We start from the raw sequence: 24782 nt of genomic DNA, 5'->3' as shown, positions 1-24782 counted from the left end.
GCAGTCAAGTGAGTGAATTTGGAAGTAGATCTCTCATCCTCACCTAAGTCTTTTGGTAACTATAGCCCTAGCAGATAGCTTGTTCACATCCTTATATGAGACTCACCATCAGAGACATGTAGCTAAGCTTCTTCCAAATTCCTGACCTGTAGAAACTGTGTGAGATAATTAATGCTGGTTTAAGCCAAGTTTCAGCGTTAAATTGTTATGTATCAATAGGTAACTAATAAATGACTTTCTTATATAAAAAGAATATTTATAAAATTCATTGTCTTGAAACAATCTAAGAAGGGAGAGGGGTCCAGCCTCTGCTGAATTCACACAGTCTTGAAGAGAAGAGTCTGCCCCCTGAGTGGAGAGAGGGCTCAGTGGCCCTGGCGTGGACAATCTCTACCATGAGACACTGTCAGAAAACATAAAGGATTCGAGTCAGAAGAGATGTTAAGAGTTATCTAACTTTACCCAAAACAACCACCTCCTCTGTAGGCTTTTGAAAAGTGACTGAAAGGATCTGAAAGGGAGAGATTTACCTAGGATTTTTTAAAGTTATGTGGTAGCTGTGGTGAGGATTCATGTAGCAGCTCAAGCTCTAATGTGAAAGAGGAAGAAGTTACTTCTTTACCTTTTAATCACAATTATAAAACATCACCTGACAAGCTTATACATATCCAGATATCATATCTGGCAAAGCTACTAGCACACTGTGTACAGTAGCTGGTGTACAGAATGCTTTTCTTCTAAAGCAAAGTTAGCAGCATATGCTCAATATCATGTCACCTTGCAGAATCCAGTGAAAATTAAAGCAACGTCAGTCTCCATGGTATTTCTGATTATAAAACATCTTTAGCAGTAGCCTTACGAAGTTGTTACTGGTGTTACACACCCATAGGACCTGCCAACAGAATAGCTCAGAAAGTGTGAGAAAAGTCGTGTAGATGTTTCCCTACATACCAAAGTGTTTTCAACTTTTGTAATTAGGAAATTTGCTAATTTTAATGATCTATTAAGGTATTAATTATTGGAAATGAACTGAACTCTGGATGTCTGATACAATATATGTGGTTATGACTTTCATCATGTTGGTTCATGTGTTGAGAGTAGGGTAACATCCTGTCTACTCTAGAACAATTTAATAAAAGTATACAAATAAGAAAGCTTTTCTCGTGGAATGATTTACTGATGTAAAATGCTTCTGCCTGACGTTTCAGAAAGTGTGCAAGACTTGCAGTCTTTGAATGAGAGTCCAAATGGTTGAAAAGGCACTTCAAGTCAAACATGAGTAGTAAAGGTGAAAGTGTAATTAAAGAAAGATGTACACCCATGCAAAATAAAGTGAAGATAAAACTGAAACCACATACATGGCCAATTAATTAATCATTTTAGCTGATGTTGAGGTATAGACCATTGATTCAACAGATAATAATATTTTGAAGAAAAAGGATGGACATTTTGATAATTTATTTTTTAAGACAGAATAAGTAGAAAAGAGTAAAAAATGGTTTAAAGAATAAATAATATAGAAAAATATGGACTCAGTAAGTCTTTTTACAGTATGTTTTACAAACCATTAGAAATGTGCAGGCTGATGGATTCTTGTGATTGGGATCAATAGTCTGATTGGTTTTGTCATATGCATCTTACCTATTTTCTCTCTTGGCTCCTGTGATATTAACATAATTGAATTTATTCTACTTAGAAGTTATACAAAAGTTCTTTCTGAATGTTTTAAACACTTTAATGAAACTGGGTCCATCACAGAACCATAAAAACTATTTTAAAACAGAAGTTCCAAATCATAGCTATCACATGGGAATAACATTAAAAGGGATAGGTTTTTATGAGGCCACGATTAGTGTGTAGTCACAGTAACTTGAATTATTCATTTTCTCTTGAGGGTACATGTAGATGGATGGAAAGACAATTATGATCAGTGGGTAGACGGTGAGATTCTGACCTCTAGTTTGTAAGATAGTATCAATTGAGGAGACGTCAACTACTCCTTGAGAAAGGCACAAAGGGATTCGTCAAAACAGAAAAGTCTCAATCACAGTAATTCAAAGTATATGAAAAAGTTATATTGCAACTGACAAGAGGATTATGATTTTGATTCAAGGCATATCTGATCAGTACATTTCACAAGACCCATCAGCTGGCTCAGAATCCTTGGGAGGGGAATTTAACATATAATAAATCCACTCAAATGTACCACTACATATTTCTACTGGGAAACTGTGTTAAGCATAGAAGACATATAAATTCCAGATTTGTCAACAAATCTAGCTAAAACTGTTTTAGTCAACATGGCAGAAGGATCATTGTAGAAAGATAGACAATTTTTCTATACTTGAGGTTTTTGGAAGAATTTTATAGTATTTTGTGGGTGAGGATTTTTTATATTTTATTTTATTTTTTATTTTATTTTTTCTTTCATAGTTTATTGTCAAGTTGGTTTCCATATAACATCCAGTGCTCATCCCAACAAGTGCTTTCCTTCATGCCCATCACACTCCCCTTCTTCTCTCTCTCACCCCCATCAGCCCTCAGTTTGTTCTCAGTATTCAAGAGGCTCTCATGATTTGCCTCCCTCCCTCTCCCCAACTATTCCCCCCCTCCTTCCCCATGATCCTCTGTTAAGTTTCTCCTGATCCACTTATAAGTGAAAACATATGGTATCTATCTTTCTCTGCCTGACTTATTTCATTCAGCATAATACCCTTGAGTTCCATTCACGTTATTACAAATGGCCAGATTTCATTCTTTCTCATTGCCATGTAGTATTCCATTGTACACATTCCATAAACCACATCCTCTTGATCGATTCTTCAGTTGATGGACACTTAGGCTCTTTCCATGTTTTAGCTATTGTGGAGAGTGCTGCTATGAACATTGGGGTACATGTACTCCTATACATCAGCACTCCTGTATCCCTTGGGTAAATTCCTAGCAGTGCTATTGCTGGATCATAGGGGACTTCTACTGTTAATTTTTTGAGGAACCAATTCATTGTTAACAAGAACTGAAATTTTAACTCTTTGGTAAAATTAAAGTAATCAATAGCCAGAAAAAAGGAAATGATGGGAGAAGAGTAGAGTTGTAAATATTTAGGAAATGCATATACAAATGAGGCTTTTTGGTATTGGTTTAATATTTGGAGGTTTTATTTATTTTTTTCTTTTATAGTTTATTGTCAGGTTGGTTTCCATATAACACCCAGTGCTCATCCCAAAGAGTGCCCTCCTTCATGCCCATCACCCCCCTTCCCCTCTCTCCCACCCCCATCAACCCTCAGTTTGTTTTCAGTATTTAAGAGTCTCTTATGATTTGCCTCCCTCCCTCTCCTTGCTTTTTCCCCTTAACCTCCCCCATGGTCCTTTGTTAAGTTTCTCCTGTTCCACATATGAGTGAAAACATATGGTATCTGTCCTTCTCTGCCTAACCTATTTCACTTAGCATAACACCCTTGAGTTCCATCCATGTTGCTACAATGGCCAGATTTCATTCTTTCTCATTGCCATGTAGTATTCCATCGTACAGATAAACCACATCTTCTTGATCCACTCATCAGTTGATGGACATTTAGGCTCTTTAATATTTGGAGGTTTTAGAATTAATTTATGCTAGTCATATCTTCAGTGCTCCTACCTGCAGAAATATGTAACAATATCATCATGCTTAGTTTATTGCCTGCTTGTGGAAACCATATTTAATTCTGAGTTTGTTTACATTTACTGGGGAACATTTTAAAATTTTACTGAACCATTTTTATTCTCAATTTTTTAAAATTTGGAATTCTATATAAAACTAGAAAACACCATATATACTATTGTATGTTTTATGTATTTATATGTTGTATTTTTTAAAAAACCAAAATAATTAAAACTGCAATATTAAACTGGAATGGTTGACAATATTTTATTCATGGGAACTCATTCTCCATGTTGAAGCCCTGGGGAAATACAATATTGTCCTGAGTTGATTTTATTTTATTTTTTTATTTTTCTTAGTTATAACTATACCCCCACCCCCCAAAATGGGATTGTATTGCTTTCTGGTATTTCCTTCAGTCTCTACAGTAATACTAGGTATAACCACATCCCCAAATTATTGTGAATTGCCCAGGAGAATCAAACTGCAAGTTGCTTGAAAGTAAATCAATTTCATATTTCAAAACCATTCCAGCTCTACTTTCAGTATCCCAAATTTGTTAAAAATTAATCTGCAGGTGAAATTATTGATTTTTTTCAATAATTTGGCACATATGGTTGGGATTATTTTACACTGCATTCAGTAATAATTTTACAATAACTACAAACTTGAGTGATTTTAAATGCTATTTTCAAAAAAAGTAAAAAATAAACAAGATACAAGGGTAAATGATGAAATATTTTCTGTATTTAAAAAAAAAAAACTTCCTAATGAGTTGTGATGGAATAAGACAGCTTTACCTTTTTCCAGTGAGGTCCATAACTGAATTATCAGAAATTAACTGCATATGTTCTAGAAATGTTGCTGGATCTTAGCCTGGCCTCTTCAAATGGTAACATTGATCATTTCCTCTGGAATTCAGGCAGATCTAATTAGAAATTAATCAAAATTATTAACCTCTGCATTTTTGAGCCAATGGATCACTTTAAAAGATGTCAGTGGAAAGTCCCAAGAGACCATCTAAGGTAAAATTTTCATTAGAAGTTAAAAGTACACAGAAAATTAAAAACTAGCAATTTATTAATCTAAAATATTGTCTTATTTTGGAATATAATAGCATCGATAATATTCACAGGTTTACTTCATTTTATGAAAGAAGCAAATACATACTATAACATATACTTGCTACTAGAAGCAAAATTTGTTATAATATAAGAGTATTTGGACCCATATGTCTCTTTGGAGATGGAAATACAGATCAAATCAGCCCAAATTATTGTTCTTTTGTCAGGTGTATGTAATTTCAGCTGATAAATTAAAGGATATATATCCTAAACCAGTGGTTCTCAAAGTTTGGTCTGTGTATGGGGTGCATAAGCGGTCCATGAAACTTGTTATAGATGCAAATTTATGGGCCCACCCCAGATCTCCTGAATTAGAAACTCACAGGATCTGACACAGCAATCTGAGTTTTAGCCAGCTCTCCAAATGATTCTGATCCATGCTCAGGAAAGAGAAACATTGTCTTGAACCAACTCTGGGAAAAGTGTCCCACTAATGCAGGTGACGTTCTCACACTTTTCAAATCTTGAATGCTGAAGAATCTTTCCACAAGACTCAAATTCCTTAAAATCTCCAATGCAAAGATTGTAACAGTTTTTGTTTTTAGGTTCAGTGAATTAAATTCAAACATTGAATTTCAAAACTCAGGCACAAAAGCCAGTGGTAGGGGAATTCTTTAGGGAATTGGAAAAACCAGGGGGGCATATGATATGATCTCAATAAATTCTGAAGATTAGTTTTTTGAATTTTTCATATTTGGACATGTTTTATTAGTTTTCAATTCTAAAGTGAAGTGAGGATTGACTATGTTAGAATTTTCCACCTAACTATGAAATATAACACCACTAGTAACAACACTGCAAAGACTTTCCTTATGTGAATCCTGTAAACAACAGTTAGAAGGTAAGGGATTCCTACTGTCTAAACACAGTTTGAAGTTCTGTTCATTTTGGGGGCTCTTTAATCCTGACTGATAATGAATAGAAGATAACAATGCATAGGACTTTTATATCTTAGCCAATTGTGTAATTGTGTAATTTAATGGTCCAACATCCTTTATGGTTCAAAATGGATTACTCACCTTGTATCTGTCATTTTTTTCCCCCTTGTTGCTATGTTTTGTGTGTGTATGTTTGCTTTGGGATGGGCAGGGAAGGAGGAAGTTTAAACTTATCCCATTTTTTGCATAGATGAGGAAAAGTAAAGCTGTAAGTAATTTATTATCTTATGAATATCCATATTTGCATTATGAAATTATGTTTTATAATATTTTATTAATATGGAAGGTTATTTTTAAAACTTTTAAAATATAGATTTTTCAACTGAGTTTTCTCCCTGTAATTTGTATTTGACAGATGTCAGAGTCCATTTCATTATTTGTATATTTTTGAATACATAGATCATTATCTCTACCTAATCTTATTTACCCAATCCTGGATGCATTCATCCTGTGGCTTTCTATTTCTTTATGCCTTATTAACCCATCAGTGCAAGCTCAGGGAATTCCTAAGCTTATTCCCTACAGTAAATAAAAGTATTTAACTTGTGACCTCACCTAAACTCATATACTACTCAACAAATGATTAATTAGTTTACTTCAAGATAGGAGTCTGGTAGTAAGCAACTCCAGCTCATGAGGGCAATGAACCATAACCACGAATGTCCTATCACCTGAGGAGCTTAAATATGCACATGTACTTGCGGTCTTCTCTTAGAACCACCTCAAAAGAGTTTTCAAGATCCAAAGACCAGGACATTTTGCCTTAATTCATGGTAAGAAATTTTCATTTTAAAATAAATAAATGGTCAATATATGATCCACAGAAATTGGAGAAAAATTAAAGAATCTAGTATGTGCTGACATTTTCAATGTTTTACTTTTCTGGGCTTGACCACGAGGACTTTCACAACTAGCATTTTGGTTTCCTCAGTTCATGCTCCAGCTACTCAATCCATTCTGCTCTCTGATTTGCAAGTATCCCCAGAATATCAGGTAGTTGTCCTTTTCCGACTTCCAGACATTGGTGATTTCACTCTCTCTCATGTTGTTTCTCTTTCCCAAATTGTCTATAATTTCAGTGGCTCTTTGTGATTAGAAGCAGAAATGTGTGTTTTGTCCACCATATTTAATCAGAATTAGAATTAGTGTGACTCATCCACATTTTCTTCTTTTGGGAAGAAAAAGGTTTTCTTCTTGATTATAATTTTGCTTTTGTTCTAATTGATGAGGTCATGTAACAAAGCAAGGATTCTTTCCAGTTTAGACTTATTTTGTTCATCTTCTATACATAGTTTACTTTTTATTGGTTTTAATCATTTGTTTTTTGTGTTCAAAGAAGGGTTTTTTGGGGGCGCCTGAGTGGCCCAGTCAGTTAAGTGTCCGACTTCAGTTCAAGTCATGATATCACAGTTCATGAGTTCAGATCCCATGTCAGGCTCTGTGCTGACAGCTCAGAGCTTGAAGCCTGCTTTTGATTTTGTGTCTCCCTCTATCTGCCCCTCTCTCTCAAAAATAAATAAACATTAGAAAAGAAGGGTGTTTTTGGTTGTTCTCAAGTTTCCCTCTACCCTTTCTTCAGATTGTCCACAGTGTAAGTCTCGCATCTTGCTGTCTATGATGTAAACATTACTTCTACTATTTTTGGTCTCCTGTATTCTGCCTCATCTCTCACCCACTACTCTGTTCTCCCCAGCCTGTTTTTAAGATGTTTTATCCACAAGTATTAGAAGTTGCATGGTCTTTTAACATCTAAATGAGTGGTTCAAGTCTAATATTTCCAGGTTCCATCCAGAGTCATGCTCATCTTTAGGGTAATATGTCCCACCTTTTTCCTTGTCTTCAGGCAAATGTTTTTGATTCTCTCTATTCATTGTTAGTAAAAAGAAGTCACTTTACCAGCCATTTACCAGCAGATAAGATGACTAACCTTGATGATGCTCATAATAATCTTTTACACATATTTACTTCTGTTCCCAAATACTTAGTCCAGTATACATAGTCAAATAGGCAAACAACTAGTGTAGCTTTTTTGTTTGTTTGTTTGTTTGTTTGACATGCAGTGAAGAACAAGAAAAGAACACAAAGAATAATAATAACAAACAAAACCCATAGCCTAGTTTTCTGGCAGTTTGAAGTTTTGGTTAATATGAAAAACTCTATCAGAATCCCTTTTATCTTTTCCTCTATCTATAGAATTTCCATTGATGAGATCATATCTCCTAAGATACAATGTAAGCCCTCTTTGTATGTGTGTGTGTGTGTGTGTGTATGTGTGTGTGGTCTCATGAAAATCACTGCATTCAAACTGATAAGAGGGTATGAATGGATATTTTGAGTAGTACATTAGCCACAGAGTTGGGAAGACTAATGCACAGGCTTTTGATTGGTAGAGTCTCTGGTTCTTTGAAACAGAGGGTAGATGAGAGCATGGCACTTCAATTTTAGTGGGTTTGGAAGAATAGAGTTAAAAAAGGAGACATTTTTCATAACTTTTGTAGGAGTATCATATTTCTAGTAGCAAAATATGTTAATTCTGAACTGTCATTCAGTTTAAATCTATTGTTCTCTTGATTAAGAAACTTTTTCTTTTATTTTGGAGATAGATTAATTGTTGCTTTAATTGCCATTTTGTGAAGTTTTGTCTTTAATTAGGAGGGTTTTGGAACCAATTGTATGAGGGAAATAGACATTTTTATAGGGCTGTATATTAGTATATGTAATCAAAGCACATAGAACCATTCTATGAGTTAATCATTGCTCAAAAATCCAATATTTATATTTATGGAGTAATTTGTTGCTGTGGGTAAGCATGGTGTTTGAGATTGTGCTGTCCAAAATGTTAGAGTGGCCAAATGTCTTAAATATGATTGATGTTATAATTATTTTAATGAAAAATGGAAACTGAATATTGAGCTGTTTGTTAAGAAAGTTGCATTTTAATAGGACAAAATAGAAATAACTTTTTTATTTAAAAAAATTTTTTTAATGTTTGCTTATTTTTGAGAGAGAGAGAGAGAGAGCAGGAGAGGGAGAGAGAGAAAGGGAGACTCAGAATCTGAAGCAGGGTCCAGGCTCTGAGCTGGCAGCACAGAGCCCAACGCAGGGCTTGAACCCATGAACCACAAGATCATGACCGAGCCAAAGACAGAAGATTAACCAACTGAGCCACCCAGGTGCTCCAGAAATAACTTTATTTTTAAGTAAAGTAATTCCAAATTGGATATATACTTCAATGTCTGAATCTTTCCTTGGACTCGTCCTTTCTTTTAGAGTAGAACATTATACTTAGAAAATTGAGGGCGGGTAGCAAATCCTTGGGCCATGGATGACTTTCTGTCTTTTTAAGAGTTCTTCAGACAAACCACATGTTCCTGCTAGAGTATTTGGGTTTAATGTTTCTTATGTCTAGTATACTATTTCTCTAGGTATCAATTCCCTCATTATCCTACTTTCTGCAAATTTATGTCAAAATATGAATTTCTCTGAGAAGCTTTCCGGGATCATCATGCATAAAACTATATTTTCCCAGTACCTATTCACTTTGTGTTTTTCTTTGTAGTACTAATACTTTCCTAAGTTATATTTTATGTTACCATTATTAAATCTTTCCACTATTATATGCTTTTCATAGGATGATATTCCTAGTTCTAGAATAATTACATCATGTCATGTATGATAGTAGGCACATAGTAGATACCCAGCCAATATTTATAGCATGAATTAATTAATTAGTGAATCAATAGCATAACTGAATGACTCTCATTTATGGTTCTTATGTGGCCTGACTAATTACTTTAATGTCCTCCCAGAGCACAGAAAACACAGCCAGGATACAATGCCACATAGTGAGTAAAGTAGAAAACATTGGTGGACAGAGCTATATACTTATAGTCGAACTTACAAATAGGCTGTATTGCAAAATATTAATTTCACTTCCAGCATGTTTTTTGATTCTGAAACAGTGCAACAATAGAGATTTATTTCCTAACTAACTCTTAAAACTTAACCTATATTGTAGCTGAATTGTAATATTAATTTCACATTTTTTCTTACTGTTGTTATGGAGAATGTTTCATCTAGGATCTCAGATCCTCTATAAACATATGTCCACTTCTGTGGACTGTGGCCAGGATAGTTCTAATATGTATTAGACCATCCAGAACTGTGAAGATCAAGGCTTTCCAAATGCTCATGTTAATATGCATGGGTAAAAATTACTGAAACTGAATTATGTCACTTGAAGAAATAGTTTGGGATAATTGCAATTTTAGACCAGCATATACCAAACACTTAAAGTTCTATGAAAGAAAGCCATGGAATTTTCAGTCTCTCCTTTGTGTTAATAGCCCAAGAGATCTTGCTTCACTCCAGATAGTCTTGTTCATTGGTTCTGGGTCTCCACTGACCAGAACTCCTATCTCAGCTTCCTACTTTCCTTCTTGCAAATGTTTTGTACTTCTTGACTGATGTTGTGTCCTCAGCTTGAAGCTTATACTTTAAGGAATTTAGAGTCAAATTGATCTCTTAGTTTTTCTGCGTTTGGTTGCCTGTGATACTTCCATACTCTGATTCCTCAGAACCTATGCTGTGACAATCGCTAACATTGTGAGTATTATGTTTTATCCCATGTGGCTTAAATTGGAGCACCTAGAAGTATAGTCAAATGCATTGAAACTATCCAAAGCAGTCTACATGTTTGGTTGGATATTTTTATAACATGATCTTTATAAATAACAACCATGCCAATATTCATTTATTTCAACTTTTCTTTGATTTGGGGTGGTTATTTTATGTGTAATTTGTCTTTCAGCTCCAAAAGATAATATCCCCACTTGATGTTATTTTGCTGGTTGAAGGGAGAAGATTTGTCCTTCTCTTAAGTCAAGTACTAAGGGAATTCCTTAATCCCTTTCTCTAAGCAGCTCACTCCATCTGTGCTGAGAGAAGAATTCATACTGCTGTGGATATAGCAAGAAACGATTTTGATTATGTTGATATAAGAAAATTCTATCCATGTACAGTTTCCATAGCTTGGGAAATTATTGAATTTCTTTTTTTTAAAAAATATTTTTATTTATTTCTAGGAGAGAGAGAGACAGCATGAGCAGGGGAGGGTCAGAGAGAGAGGGAGTCACAGACTGAAACAGGCTCCAGGCTCCGAGCTGGCAGTCAGCACAGAGCCCGACGCGGGGCCCGAACCCACAGACCGCGAGATCATGACCTAAGCGAAAGTCGGACGCTTAACCAACTAAGCCACCCAGGCGCCCCATGGGAAATTATTGAATTTCTAAAGTGATATCATATTCTTTTTATTTCTCATTAGTTAGTCACTGTTTCACTTACCTGCTGTAACCATAATACTCCATTAGAAACAACTACAAAATCTCAGCAGCATACAAGTATGCATTGCTCACATCTCTGAATTGATCGGGTTAGAAGACTGCTTATCTTGGTCGGGCTCTTTCATAAGTGGCATCAACTGGCTATTGGCCAATCTAGGATGACCTTGCCTGGATTTGCTCATACACTTCTAGGTCAGCAGGCTCACTGATGAGTTCTGATCAATATGTTTCATCTTCCTCTGAAGAACCGTAAGTTAGGGCATGTTCATGTTTATACTTAGTACTCAGAATATTACAGCAATCTAGCTGGTCTCAAGGTTTAACTTGCTTCATGTTAATGCAGTCCTTGCTTGTTGCTTTAAGGTCCTTGATCTGAAACAGGCCTAATTTACTTTCTTTGAGATTTGTAGACCATCTCAAATCTTGGGGAATAAAGGACCAGAACGTTGGTAGGACACAGAGGGCAGCAAGTCTGTTTCCATCCCCCTTAGCTCTCTGATTAACTCAATAATATTTTAGCAAAATGTTTTTCTTTTTTGAGATCACACAAATGACTTTACTGACTTCCCTTTGCACATCTGTACACCTTGTCCTCTTTTTTAAAAAAAAATTTTAATGTTTTATTTATTTCTGAGAGAGAGAGACAGCATGAGCAGGGGAGGGTAAGAGAGAGGAAGACACAGAATTCGAAGCAGGCCCCAGGCTCTGAGCTAGCTGTCAGCACAGAGCCCAACGCGGGGCTCAAACCAACGAATCATGAGATCATGACTCGAGCCAAAGTCGGACCCTCAACCAACTGAGCCACCCAGGCGCCCTGACCTTGCCCTCTCTTGTAGAAAGAACTGAGTCTTCTTGTACAACCCCTGGGTAGCAAGGAATCATCCTTGCATTTGAAGATTTTTAATGTTATTGTATGTATAAATAAGAAATTATATATACATACCTAATTTCCAAACTTTCGTTGTTTAAATTTACAAACAATAAAGAAAAATATTTTAGTAATTATTTGTTCTATGTATAATTCCAAAATGCTTTCCTAAAACTCATTTTGACAAAGTTTTCAAGTAAATGCAATATAAAACCTTAAAATAAAACTAAGCGAAATAAGGTAAATTAACGTCATAGAAAAACATAAAGCACTTTAAAAAGGATATTATTATATTAAGCAAATGGGTGAAGTTTATGATTTGTAAAGTAACAAATATGTTGTTAAAATATTTATCTATTATCTAGGCTCCCCACTGCCTGCCCAACTTCTATTTATGGCAAATCGCTAACAACATAATATTTTTATACAAAATATAATATAAGACATCTATGAAGTGCATAATAAATAAAAAGTACAGATACCGGGAGAAGGATAGGAATATATTGATGTTTAGGACAAGGTTTCTGCCTTCAAAATTAAAGAAAATTTTAATACTTAGATTTTATTTAAAAAGTTGTTTTCTGAATTTATTTTTGTTATTTTCCTGGATTCTTTACACAATGAGCCATTTTTTTAGAGAATATGTTATGTATAGATTTTCTGACATTATGGTATAAAGTAAATATCTGCATTCTTCAATTGTGGTGCTGATGTTCTATCTTAAATTTCTCAAAAAAAAATGTTGATGTGATGTTCTCATAAGGACCTTATCATCTACACAGATAAAAGTACTAAAGCAAGTTTTACTTACAGTTTTGAGACTAAAGTATGAGTCTTCTCATTAGTGAGAAGTTCATAAACTAAATATGCCAAATTAAATTGGGTTTTGTGTACATAAAAACCATTACTTTTAAAAGTGTTATAAGTATAAATTAGGCTGATAATTTGACTTAGATATTCTGAGTATCTTTTTTCTCAGATGTTTTTGGCAAAAATAAAAACCCAAATGTGCCCATATGAACACAGTGCCATTGTCATTTTGCAGGCCCCATTTGGTCAAATACTGACAACTTCGTGTGGCTCAAGCATATGAAAACACTACTGACAGAGGATATATTGACATACACAAAGACATGTTTGTCATTTCCTCATGAAACGGTATTTTCTTTTCTATATTAAGAAAATATTAAGTAAAACCCTGAATTGGTTGGCATGAAATTACATCATGGTATAATCCCTCAAAATAACTGATTCCTGGATACAGAATCAGCATTTCTATTCTATAAAATCTTTGTGATTTTATTACTAACAATAATGTAGATTTTTTTTGAAGACAACTTATATACTGCAGTCAAAACCTGTGCCATTCTAAATGGATTTACTGGATTACTATCTAATCTAGATTATCTCTGAAAATTAATCTAAACCTGAAAGGAGGAGGGAGAATCAAATGGAGGGCAAAATATTGTATTTAGTATTAAGATTTATCTTGAAAAGAGTATTTTAGGAAGAATCATTAAAAATTACTGAAAATATCATTGAAGTTTATCAAGCATTGGAATAGATCATCACCACATAAACTGGTTTGAGGCAACTTTTCCAGTTATTAGTAAAAATATCTTAAGTACTTTCTGCATGAGGTTTTTAATCTATATAATATTAGTTATAATATAATTCCTCAGCTTCATAATATATGTAATGAAGATTAAATATGCAATATTTAATTGAATGTATAATATGTGTAGTATTCACAAATACTTGCCAAATGGAAATCATCCAATAAATTTTAATAACTACTATTTTTATTAATTTAAAATTGCAACAGTGCAATCTCTTAAAAAATCTGACCAAAATAATTTATGTCACTTTATTTCAAAGTGGTAGACACTAAAATAGACCAAAGTGACTCTATTTTTAAAACATGAGCATAATGTAGTGCACTTTACATTTCTAATAATTCTACCATCTTGAAGTCCTTTCTCCCAGATTTTATATGTAGGATTGTGTTTTCAAATCACCCTGAAAGAAAGCTCATTCAATTGTACATTTTCAAATTTATGTATAATCAGAAACATTAACATAGCCTGAAATATCTCTTCTCTTCAATTAACTAAATTACTTTTATTGTACCCCAACATGTGAATAGACCTTTGCCATTCACATTGAAAATAAGCATGCTCATACAGTAAGTTGTCCATCAATAACTATAATCTGTATGTTTAGTATAAACCAACTTATTGTATTAGGGGAGATGCCTATAGCTGAATACATAACTCAAACTGACTAAAAGAATGTTTATTATCTAATATAACTATAATGTGCCATCGATCCAGGACAGTTTGACATTTTGGTCCAATGATGGACTTGAAGACATGAGGTTCTTCTCACCTCTCTTCTCTATCATGTTCTGTTTGATTTTATGCTCATGTTTGCAAGAAGACTGTAGTAGATTCAGATGAAATATTAAGATATGAAAATACCCAGTGAAATAGGGATTATCTCTTCCCATGTTCTCTCTGGAAACTTGAAATTCCTTATAGGACTTTTGTTCACAATTCATTTGCCAGGATAGGATTGTATGCAAATCACTGCCCACAGGAATAGGGTTGCCATATTAGCTGTGATAAATTATTTACTGTGGGAAGGATGTTGGAGAGTCAATCACAAAAATCACCTTAATTGTGCACTGTTTCATTATTCTCATGTAAAGGGTCATCATATGACTAAATCTTAACATAAAAATACAAGCTTCTGAAGTTCCTATACTTAGATTGAGAGGCAAGAGGAAATCTTGCACTCTAGATTAGCACCTAAGTAGCTTCCAACTGAAAAGCAAAAGAAACAAAACAAAATAAAAATTTTGTTTTATCTCACCCCAATTAGTTGTTAATTATGCAAGCCTCTGTTTCCTCAGCTAAGGTAATCTCTTCATGTCAGAAAATACATTGAGTTATATATTTCTCACAAAGATTTGAAAAGACAAGATGTTGATCAGCAGATCAAAATAAGTTCATTTCATTTAATTTCAGAATTTGCATGTAAGAGTAGTTGAAAACCTCAGTTTACTTCCTCAAAAATGTTAACATTTCACTATCATGTATAAAGAGTTGAAAAAGAACTATCAGACATTTGAAGAGAGCCTCTAACATGTAAAAGTTTTAACAAGGAAAGGGGAAAGTAGAGAATATTTCATAAACAGAAATCTCAGAGAGAAAATTTTTAAGTATTGCTGTATGAAACAAAATAGGATTCTATAATAAAGGAGATATTTAAAAACAATTAACTCTGGGCATGTATTGCTAGATGCAAAGATATAGTTAATGAATATTTCCAGAAAGTTTAAAAAACAAAAGGTAAGGAAAGCTATAAGAAAAAATTTATCAAGTTTAGAGAATTGATTCATAAGTACCACTATCTAATAACAGGATATCCAGAAAAATATAACAGAAAAAAATTAAAAATTATATTTAACAGTCATGAAAATTTCCCACAACTGAATAATAGTTTCCAGAAGGGTTCAAAGGTTATCCACAGCAAAGATTAGAGAAAATATCTATCCCCAAAACAGTCATCTTAAAGTTTCAAAAAAAATGGGTATAAATATCCTAAATTCTTAAAGTGGTTTAAAAAAGAGGACAGGTCACCTATAAGGAATCATGATACAGAATGCTCTTAGACTTTTCACTGGAAGCTAGAAGAATGTGAAATAATATCTTCAAAATTCTGAGACAAGATAGTGTATATATCCCGCTAGACTACTAATCATGTGTGAAGTTTGCAGAAAAAAACTTTTAGATATTTAAGGTCTTGATGAACATACATATCCTATGGAGTTTGTACACTGCATAGCTGAGTGAGAAAGAGAATGAGCAGGGTCATTGGAAAGAGGCCTTTCCCACAGAAGAGAAGTGAAAGGAATTTGCAAGATGATGGGCAAAGGAAGTTCCAGGATGACCAGTAGGCAATGAGTCTAGAGAGCAAATGGTTCAGGTTCATGCTGTAGGGCAGAGAACTTCAGGAGGAATGCTTCCAGGAAAAAATTAAACTGAATATGAATTTTAGGCCTTTGAGAAGACATTTAGAGATTATTTGAAGATGAACTAATGATAGTCACACTGAAAGGTGTGACCAAATGAAAAATTAAACTCTAGGACTATGAAGAATTGATTTAAATATAGAATGTAATTTTAATAAACTACATAGAATGGTCTACATGGCTTAGCTATGAATAATATTTACATAGTCACAATAATGCAAATTGATTTAACCACTAAACAGTAACAACCTGACTTACATCGCTCTACTGGATGAAAGTGTGTGTGTGTGTGTGTGTGTATAAATATATTAATACATTAGTTTCTGTAATATGTCCTTTGGAAGGAAGAGGGCTGGATAAAAAGCCCAGTCTTTCTCTTTTATTGTCCATTTTAAGAAGTCCATTGATACTGTTTGTGATTGAGTAATCAGGAGACAGTAGAATACACATCAAATTTAGGAAACAGAGATAAATAAGAGAAGAAACAGCTAAATGTTGAACATGGGGACTGATAATTAGGATACAGAAGAGACTGTTGTTTTGGTACAAGATTCATTAAATTATTGAACTCTTTCAACAGTAAGTGGTATAATTTTGATAAGATGAAAACTAAAGAAACAAATCAATAGGTAACTTATTCCTGAAAACAAAAGACAGCCTTATATTTATGAGTTTTCAAGAAAAGAAAGAGAATGTCTGTGGAAACAGTCTTGCTTTTAATATGTCAATTATTTTGTACCTATAGAAAAGCATGTCTCATGCATGTATAACCTCCACAAAATTTAGTAATGTGATACAAAAAGGAAAAAAAGAAACCCAAGTACTACCATGATATATAATCACGCCCCCTAAACATGCATCGTTTTAATGAAATAATGCCTGAAATATAGGCACAAGATACCTGGCACAAAATAGACTGTAAATATGTGTGGAATACTTTGAAGAAAATGATATATAATAAAGTTCTCTCTTTCCAACTCAATGTTATCTCATTATGAATATAACATTTAGAAATAGGGAATAAATATCGAAATTAATCCTTCTTCAAAAAACGTTACTGGACAGTTGCTTATCCTTAAAACTTTCTGTTAAATAGAAACAAATGATGCTCCATCTTCATAATTTCCTAACTCAATATTCTAAAAAATTTACATTTTCAAAGGCATTTCATTTTTTTAATGTTATTTATATTCCACCAAGGGAGTTTGTAAATAGAATGTGTATCTATCCCAGGATAGCAACTACCTAGTAAATAGGTCCAGATGTTTAGGATAACAACTTTCCACCTGCATGTCTTTAGGATTCCTTTGCCTTCTTCCTCTCTACCTCCCGCCAAGTTCCCTTCTGTCATGTCTTATTTAATGTAGCAGATGTGGATTAACTAGAGATGTACAACAGCTTTTTAAAATCGAACAATTACAGATTTTATCAGCATGGTAATAAAAGTTATCAAGTCTTTGAAACTCAAAAAACCATTGGGTGCTAGAAAAGATTTAAATAAGTTTATAATTCTCACACCAAGATTCAGTGGTTTTTCAAAAAATAGTTCATTAGACAGCTGCAAGAACTTCGGAAAGGGGGATGGAGTTTTCTTCCAAAATACACAATCCAGTACAAACCTAATTACCGAATTTGAAACTAAGTAGGGTTAGAGAGAGGGAGGTTTGGTTTCCTGAGTGACCGAGAGACAGCATTCAAAGGCCAAACAAATGTCCTACGTAATATAAGGAGCATGTCTTTAAAATTTTTTTTTAATGTTTATTTCTGAGAGAGAGAGAGAGACAGACAGAGCATGAGTGGGGGAGGAGCCGAGAGAGAGACACAGAATCAGAAGCATGCTCCAGGTTCTGAGCTGTTATTAGCTCAGAGCTTGACATGGGCTCGAACCCACGAAAGGCAAGATTATGACCTGAGCCAAAGTCAGATGCTTAACCGACTGAGCCACCCAGCTCCCACACCCTGAGCCTGTCTTTACTGAATCCTGTCTTGTCCAGGTAAAGGGAACTCTAGTAATACCTTGAATGTACCCAAGGATTGATCTATCCTTATGCAGATGCAGCAACCATGGTTCTGTATTGCAAGCTCCCTTCCATGGGTGATGCTGTCTCCTGTGCCAAGCTACTGAAGGAGAGAGAAATGATTACGCTATATATCCAATTGATTCTGCCTCTCTTGTGGAGTGTGTCAAATAAATTGCATTTTTCCTGAGCCCATTTAGATGGAGTATTATCCTGCTGTGTTCTTTTGGATCCTGTACAGATTTCTGATTGCTGAATTGTAACACTAATCATAATAATTATCTATGTAATAAGTTCACAATATGAATTGTTACAGATGGTCACATTTTCTATCACAGAGCAATCAAGCTTATTTGTACAATCTACTTGCTCCTAGATAAAACAAAAGGCAACATGTAAGTTTCTGTATGTTCATCACACATTGTAAGTGGCAATTTAGGTCTAGTACATCAGAGAAAATGAAAGATGATAAGAGAGAGTGCTAAAGAACTTTTCAATAAAAGCATATTTGGATTTTGCTATTAGTTTTACAGATATTATCATTATATATCCAATTAAATACTAAAGATTTGTTGTGTTTTTTCACAGCAAGCAATTTCTTTTCTCCTATCTAGAATCTGAAATTCATTTTGATGAAAGAGGACATGCAAATGAATTATAATCCAAATATAATAACAATATAAATTATTGAAATAGGATGTACAGCATATTTATGACCTTCAAAAAAATTGGTCTTCTAGGATTGATTGCAACTGGAAACAATTTACCCTCTCTGTCACTTTAACAATTGCCACGTGGTGCTTTAGCTGATGAGCCAAATCTGGTCTCCATTCACAGGTAATATTAGAATTGAAGAGACACTTTGCTGATACTAATCTTTTGTTTTTGTTTTCTTGTTGCTGTTTCTGAAACATGGTCCATTATGCTTTCTACTCCCATGCCTAAAAAAGTTCACTGCAGCAAGGGAAAATCACTTCCCTGACTTTTATTTAATATTTCATAGAAATCAAAGGAGATTTTTGCTTTATGAGGGTAAATTCATAGACTGTACTTGAAAAGAAGTGAGGTGCCTGGGAGGCTCAGTCGGTTGAGCATTCCACTTCTGCTCATGTCATGATCTCACAGTTTGTGAGTTCAAGTCCTGTGACAGGTCAGAGCTGGGCGCCTGCTTGATTCTGTGTCTCCCTCTGTCTCTGCCCCTTCCCAGTTCATGCTACGTCTCTGTCTCTGTCTCTCTCTCTCTCTCAAAAATACTTCCTTTAAAAAAGGAAGTATTGACAGTATACTTACTTAGTGACTTTTTAATTATACTTATGACAATACATTTTAAGCTGAATATCATAGTCTCATTTGAATAGACAAGCAAAACTTGTGTTACTTGAGAAGTGAAGGGTTCAGATATTCTTTAGAAAATAAAAGCATGCACACTGGACATTTTCCTTTAGGCTTATCCAATGGTTTATCCTATTAATATTAATATATTTTAACTGATAGATATTGATAGATGGCTAGATAATAGATGAATAAATAGCTAATGCAATCTTTAACGTTCTCTTTTTTTGAGACAATTCTAATTTGTTTATATTTCCTAAAAATATGATTTCCTCTTTATTGTAAAGAATGAATCTTTACATTTCCTAACCCTCTAATTTATAAGCCAAAAAATGAAGTACAATAATTAAAATAAAATGCAGTAAGAAAGTAAGAAAATAAAGAAAACTGTCCTTTAGGATAGCCAGAAGATATCAATTTATTCACTTAAACTCTAGGAGAAAATAACAAAGATAATAAACATCATGTTCCTTTTGATGCTTAGAAGATTGTTAACTGAAGGGCTTAAAAATGTTCAAGTAATTCAAATGTGACATTATTTTCATTAGGTATTGCAGGATGCATAGGGCAGTAAAAGTCGTGTAAACATACCACAGGGATTTCCACAAATACACCTTCTCTTTGACTCTCCAGGACATGTCTTCTTCCAAGACATTTATGTTACATAAATGATTTTTAGGCTAACCTACATATTTCTCTTGCTAGTTTTCAAGAGTGAAAGTTACAAATGTCCATTTTGTGCTTATATAGCCATGAAATGTGGCAAAAAATGCTCTGTTTGAACTATTTTATTTAATTTTCACAACTTTATGAAGAAGTCATGAATATCATTCCCATTTTCAGTTCAGCAAATTGAGGTGTAGTGCCATTAATTTACCCTTCCTGGTCATTCAGCTGAACCTAAACATGTTTCTTTCTCATTCCAGAGCCAAACATCTTAGATCTTAAACATAGTTACTTTCAAGAAAAGTACTCAAAGGCTGTAAATATCTTTTCTTACAAAACACTGCTTACAGGTTCTAGGTGTCAAATCTTCAAGTTAAAATTATTACTGACATTAACTGCATGTTTGTCAAAGATTTAAGTCATTAATGATTGAACTAGTAAGAGTAAAGGTCTTGCAAAGAACATTTTTAGTAATCAGGTATTTGCGGGCATTTAAAGGGCTAGAACTGGTTAAGGCCCAAGAGAGCAGTCAAAACCCAAAACTGGGGGTTATCTTTTCTAATGGACGTTATTTACATCTTTACCAACAGTAACAAGTTAATATGTAACTTTCAGAGTCTAAGCCCTTAATTAACAGTAAGAGTCGAACAAAAGCATCTTCCCTGGAGGATGAAATAATCTTTGAGCTCACTCAATAATGTCAGCAGTTTCTTGGCCCTATTTGCATATTTTCAATAATTTTTCTTTATCAACCCAATTCCTGATGATTTGCCTGGGGCTCTGATGTCATTTAAACCCTAGGGCTCCTTTATCACTCACTCTTCCTATTTCTGCCTTCCTCACTCCCTTATGTTGTGTAACTTCCTCTTGAAGTATGAGTGTAGGTTTTTCTTTCTCAATCCTCTTTATCACTCTGAGGGGTCTTTTAACCTGAGATGGCACTGGTAAGAAAAAAACCTGGAAAATTTTTTATCCATTACAAGGTAAAAATATTTGAGGTAAAATAATTATCACTCCACTTATGTTTCTTCTATTTTTGAAATAAATAAATCTTATTTTCCCTATATTGGCACCTTTTCTTCTAGTCTGTATATCTGAGCTTCTCTTTTAATCTTTTGCATTTCTTTCCTCAGAGAAATTTCCATACATATGTAATATATAAAATTGTATGATATATAATTGCATAATTATATATATATTATATATTCTGTTGATTTTGTATGTTTTCTCTTCTTTGGTTTATCTTGATAATGTCTTCCCTTTTTCTCTTGGTTTATTTTGGTTTGGCCGACTTTAAATTTGATAAATGTGTTTTAATATTTCTCCTTTTAACAGAATCAGTAGTTGTGTGTCTCAAGGGTGTTGTTATTTGTACCTGTGAGTTCATTTTCCTTTAGGAATATAAACTACTCTATCTCTCAATGCTTATGAAGGAAAGGCAGACTCTGTCAACTTCAATGTGCTAAAGGGATTTTGGGGGATGAGGGATAGATGAAGTCAGTCCCAAAGTGAGAATCCCAGGCGTCAATAAACCATTAGCAATGAGTGCCTCCATTAAACAAATCCTTAGCTAAATGGCTTCCTCCTTTACCTCCTAAGGAGAATCAGCATTGGGACAGACAATTTCTACAGCAGTTTATAATCTGCCAACCCAGGGAGTTTGGGGACCGTGTGGGGAAGTGGATGACTAAATGTATCCCCCATCTTTTTGTGTTAGCTTTCTATAAGCACAGGGTTTCTGCACTATTTTAATTTTATTCTTGAAGACACCTGCCTGTACCAGAACTCTGAGTAGTCACGGGTGTGAGGCAGGCTCTCTTTGCCCCAACCTAGTTCTATGGGAGAGACTGAAGCAAGCTTCCATAGGGTCTCTCCTATTCGTTGCTCTCACAGGTCTCTCCTTGCTCAATCAAGAGCTCCGCCTCACAGGTGACAGTTCAAACTTCCTACTGCTGTTGCACGTGAATTTAGCCTCAGTCCTTCCATCTCGACCCAGAGTTTACCTTCTGGGCCTGCACTCGGAGGGGCTACGTGACTGTCCTCCGGTGCAAGGAAAAAAACAAAGAAGAAGACAAGGCTTAATGTCCCCTGATAATGGTTGTTTATGACACAGTTTGCATACTTTGTCCTTGAGATAATGGCTATTCCCTGAAACTCCCCAAAACCCTAGACCTTGCCTGGAAAATAACGACTGTTTTCCTACACAGCAGGATAAGGACCGCTCTCTTTATCACTTTGTAGCCTTTTTACGATAACCGCTCAATTCTGCTTCTGTACTGCCCGCTTGCCTGCTTGCTCATTATAAAAAGCCCTAAGTCCTTGGACTCGGGGCCGCGCATCTAGGGTTCTGTGGTAACTCTGTGTGTTCCTGGCCGGTAATAAAGACTCCCTCAATTCGGCTTCAGGGGTCTCGGTTGGTCTCTGTGTCTCTCGGCATAACACTACCACCACAAGATTTTCCTACATTATATTTCCAGTTCTTTGATTTGTTTCATACTTTTATTGTTCAAATCATATAAAACTTGAAATAATACTTTTTCTCATGATACACAAGTTTGTAATAAAAGCAAGCAATGTAATGTGAAAAATGCTCATAGTTCAAATATAAATACTTTATTGTCAAGTTTCTGTGAAATGAAATAATGGTTCTATTATTGGAAATGTTTCATAGTCTTATAGACATTTCTCTGTACTCTTTTTAAAATGTGTTTCATGAAGTAAAAAGAAAATCTAAATACCTATCAATCTTAATTATTTTTAATAGTAGCTGTAACTGAATTATCATTTGGTAATGCTCTTTTTTTCAAGACAAGGAAATACAGCAAGAATCTTTAACATTTATTTAGACCTAGTTGAAAGGTGGCATGAAAATAAGGCCTCTCATCTCTTCTTGAATGATTTCTTATTCAAACTCAGCTGGAGTTCCGAGAGCAGAATGTTCTGCTTTCTTGGATCTCCAGTCAAGGGAACCTTTAATTTTCTCTGCTTAATAATAAATCTAGGAAAACCAGTTATGACAAAATATGTGATGGTGTGCTTACTCAAATAGTGCACGGCTTTCAATTCTGCCGTATGGTATATTCTCCATTCATTGATTTATTTCAGGCAAAAATATGTAATACAATGGGCAAATGACATGTCCTCAGATCGATTTTACATATAGTTAAGCTATTTTAAGCAATTTTAGGTTGAAATTTTTCTTTATTATTTGTGAGAGATCAGAAGCGAGCTACTTGGTTGTTCTAACATGGAGCTCAGAGCTTAGGTTCTGTGTATTAATTATTTTGCAAGATATTATTATGAATATGTGGGGTTTTTTTGTGATTAAGTTTTAAACATGCACAGCATATGGTTGTCTGAAAAACTGATACAAGTACTTGGAAGTTTTTGCTTGTGAAAATAATGCTTAAAAATTAAAATTTAATTTGGGGCACCTGGGTGGCTCAGGAAGTTGAATGTTCGACTTTGGCTCAGGTCATGATTGCACAGTTGGTGAGTTTGAGCCCCACATCAGACTGCTGCTGTCAGTGCAGAGCCCACTTAGGATCCTCTCTCTCTCTCTCTGTCCTTTCCCTGTTTGTGCATACTCTCTCTCTCTCTCTCTCTTTCCCTCTCCAATAAAAATAAACATTATAAAAAATTAAATTTTAATTTGAAGAGAAACTCCATGTCCTAAAACATGGCAGAAAGAGAAATCACTAATGTGATTCAATGGAAATAATCCAAGGAATAAATTCCATTTGATGTGTGAGATGATTCCTTCTTACTTTGGGAAGAGTCAGTTCTTGCCATCTACGGGATCACAGTTCCAGTGTATCAGGGTGCTACTCTCTAGAGCTACTAGTTCATTGGAAATACTGACTTGACTTCTTGATTTATTTACAACAGCACAGGATGTTTTTCTTATGTCACCTCTGGCAGAGGCAAAAAAGGATGAGAATGAAAATGGTTGAACGCACAGGTGCTTCAACTACCATTGTGCTTTTGTATTTCAAGTTATAATACATGTCCTTAACTCAAATCCCATTTTTCACATAATGTAATAACAACACTGCTGTTACATGGTGATTGGTATTATAAAATGTGCTGTGAGATAAATGTTGTTATTATGAAAATCCTATTAGCAAGTCCCTATGTACTGTACATGCAGGGCAGATTGATTAGCATACACTCTGTAGTCACTTTCCTGAAAACAGTTTTACCAGCCATGAAATACTATGCAATAATGCCATTAATAAATATATCTAATTGCAGTATATAAAAGTGAAATGTTGGATGGCTTGAAATGGCTCCTGTGAATAGTGAGATTATTTCAAGTAGATGCACTCAGCAACACACACACTGTGTCCCCCCCTTTTTTATGCTGCCACATGTCAAGTAATAGATCATTAAAGTGCATAGTCAGTTAGGCTAATGAGAAAATGTAGGTTCTTTTACAAAAACCTGTCAGTAGATGGCAATGTGACTATTTTACAAGGCATTTTTATTCCATATGGAACAAAAAACTTGAGATCATTCACATTTGCTACCTAAATTACTGTAATTTTTCCCCAAAAAAGGGCTCCAAGAGCCATTTTAAACTATTCTTTAAATAATTGAGAGTTACAAATGAAAAGTCACGCCTAGAATTTCCAAAATGATCAAAGTTGTTTTAATTTTCCATTGGTCATGGTTGAATAAAAATAATGTTACAAACTGTACCGTCAATAACCAGGGACTATGGAGCCTCATTTCAAACTAAAGAATTTTTAGCAAATCCACACTATGCTCTCACTTAGACACCATGACCAGCTATGGCCCACTGGAAGACCCT

At 34.5% G+C, this 24782-nt stretch overlaps 1 long non-coding RNA gene across 1 annotated transcript in view; it reads right to left on the bottom strand.

Annotated features, from left to right (window-relative positions):
- Positions 1-3375: 3375 nt before the first annotated feature.
- Positions 3376-24782, bottom strand: part of LOC144243915 (uncharacterized) — a 40001-nt gene continuing 18594 nt past the window's right edge. The window contains exons 2-3 of the long non-coding RNA XR_013338801.1: positions 4446-4573; positions 3376-3642 (exon numbers count right to left, since the gene is read on the bottom strand). This is a non-coding gene — a long non-coding RNA (uncharacterized LOC144243915). The remainder of the gene's footprint in view (positions 3643-4445; positions 4574-24782) is intronic.

This window comes from Crocuta crocuta, unplaced genomic scaffold (assembly GCF_008692635.1).
Source record: "Crocuta crocuta isolate KB4526 unplaced genomic scaffold, BGI_CrCroc_1.0 scaffold532, whole genome shotgun sequence".
Classification (NCBI taxonomy): domain Eukaryota; kingdom Metazoa; phylum Chordata; class Mammalia; order Carnivora; family Hyaenidae; genus Crocuta; species Crocuta crocuta.
This window is presented reverse-complemented; position numbering and strand designations above follow the sequence as displayed.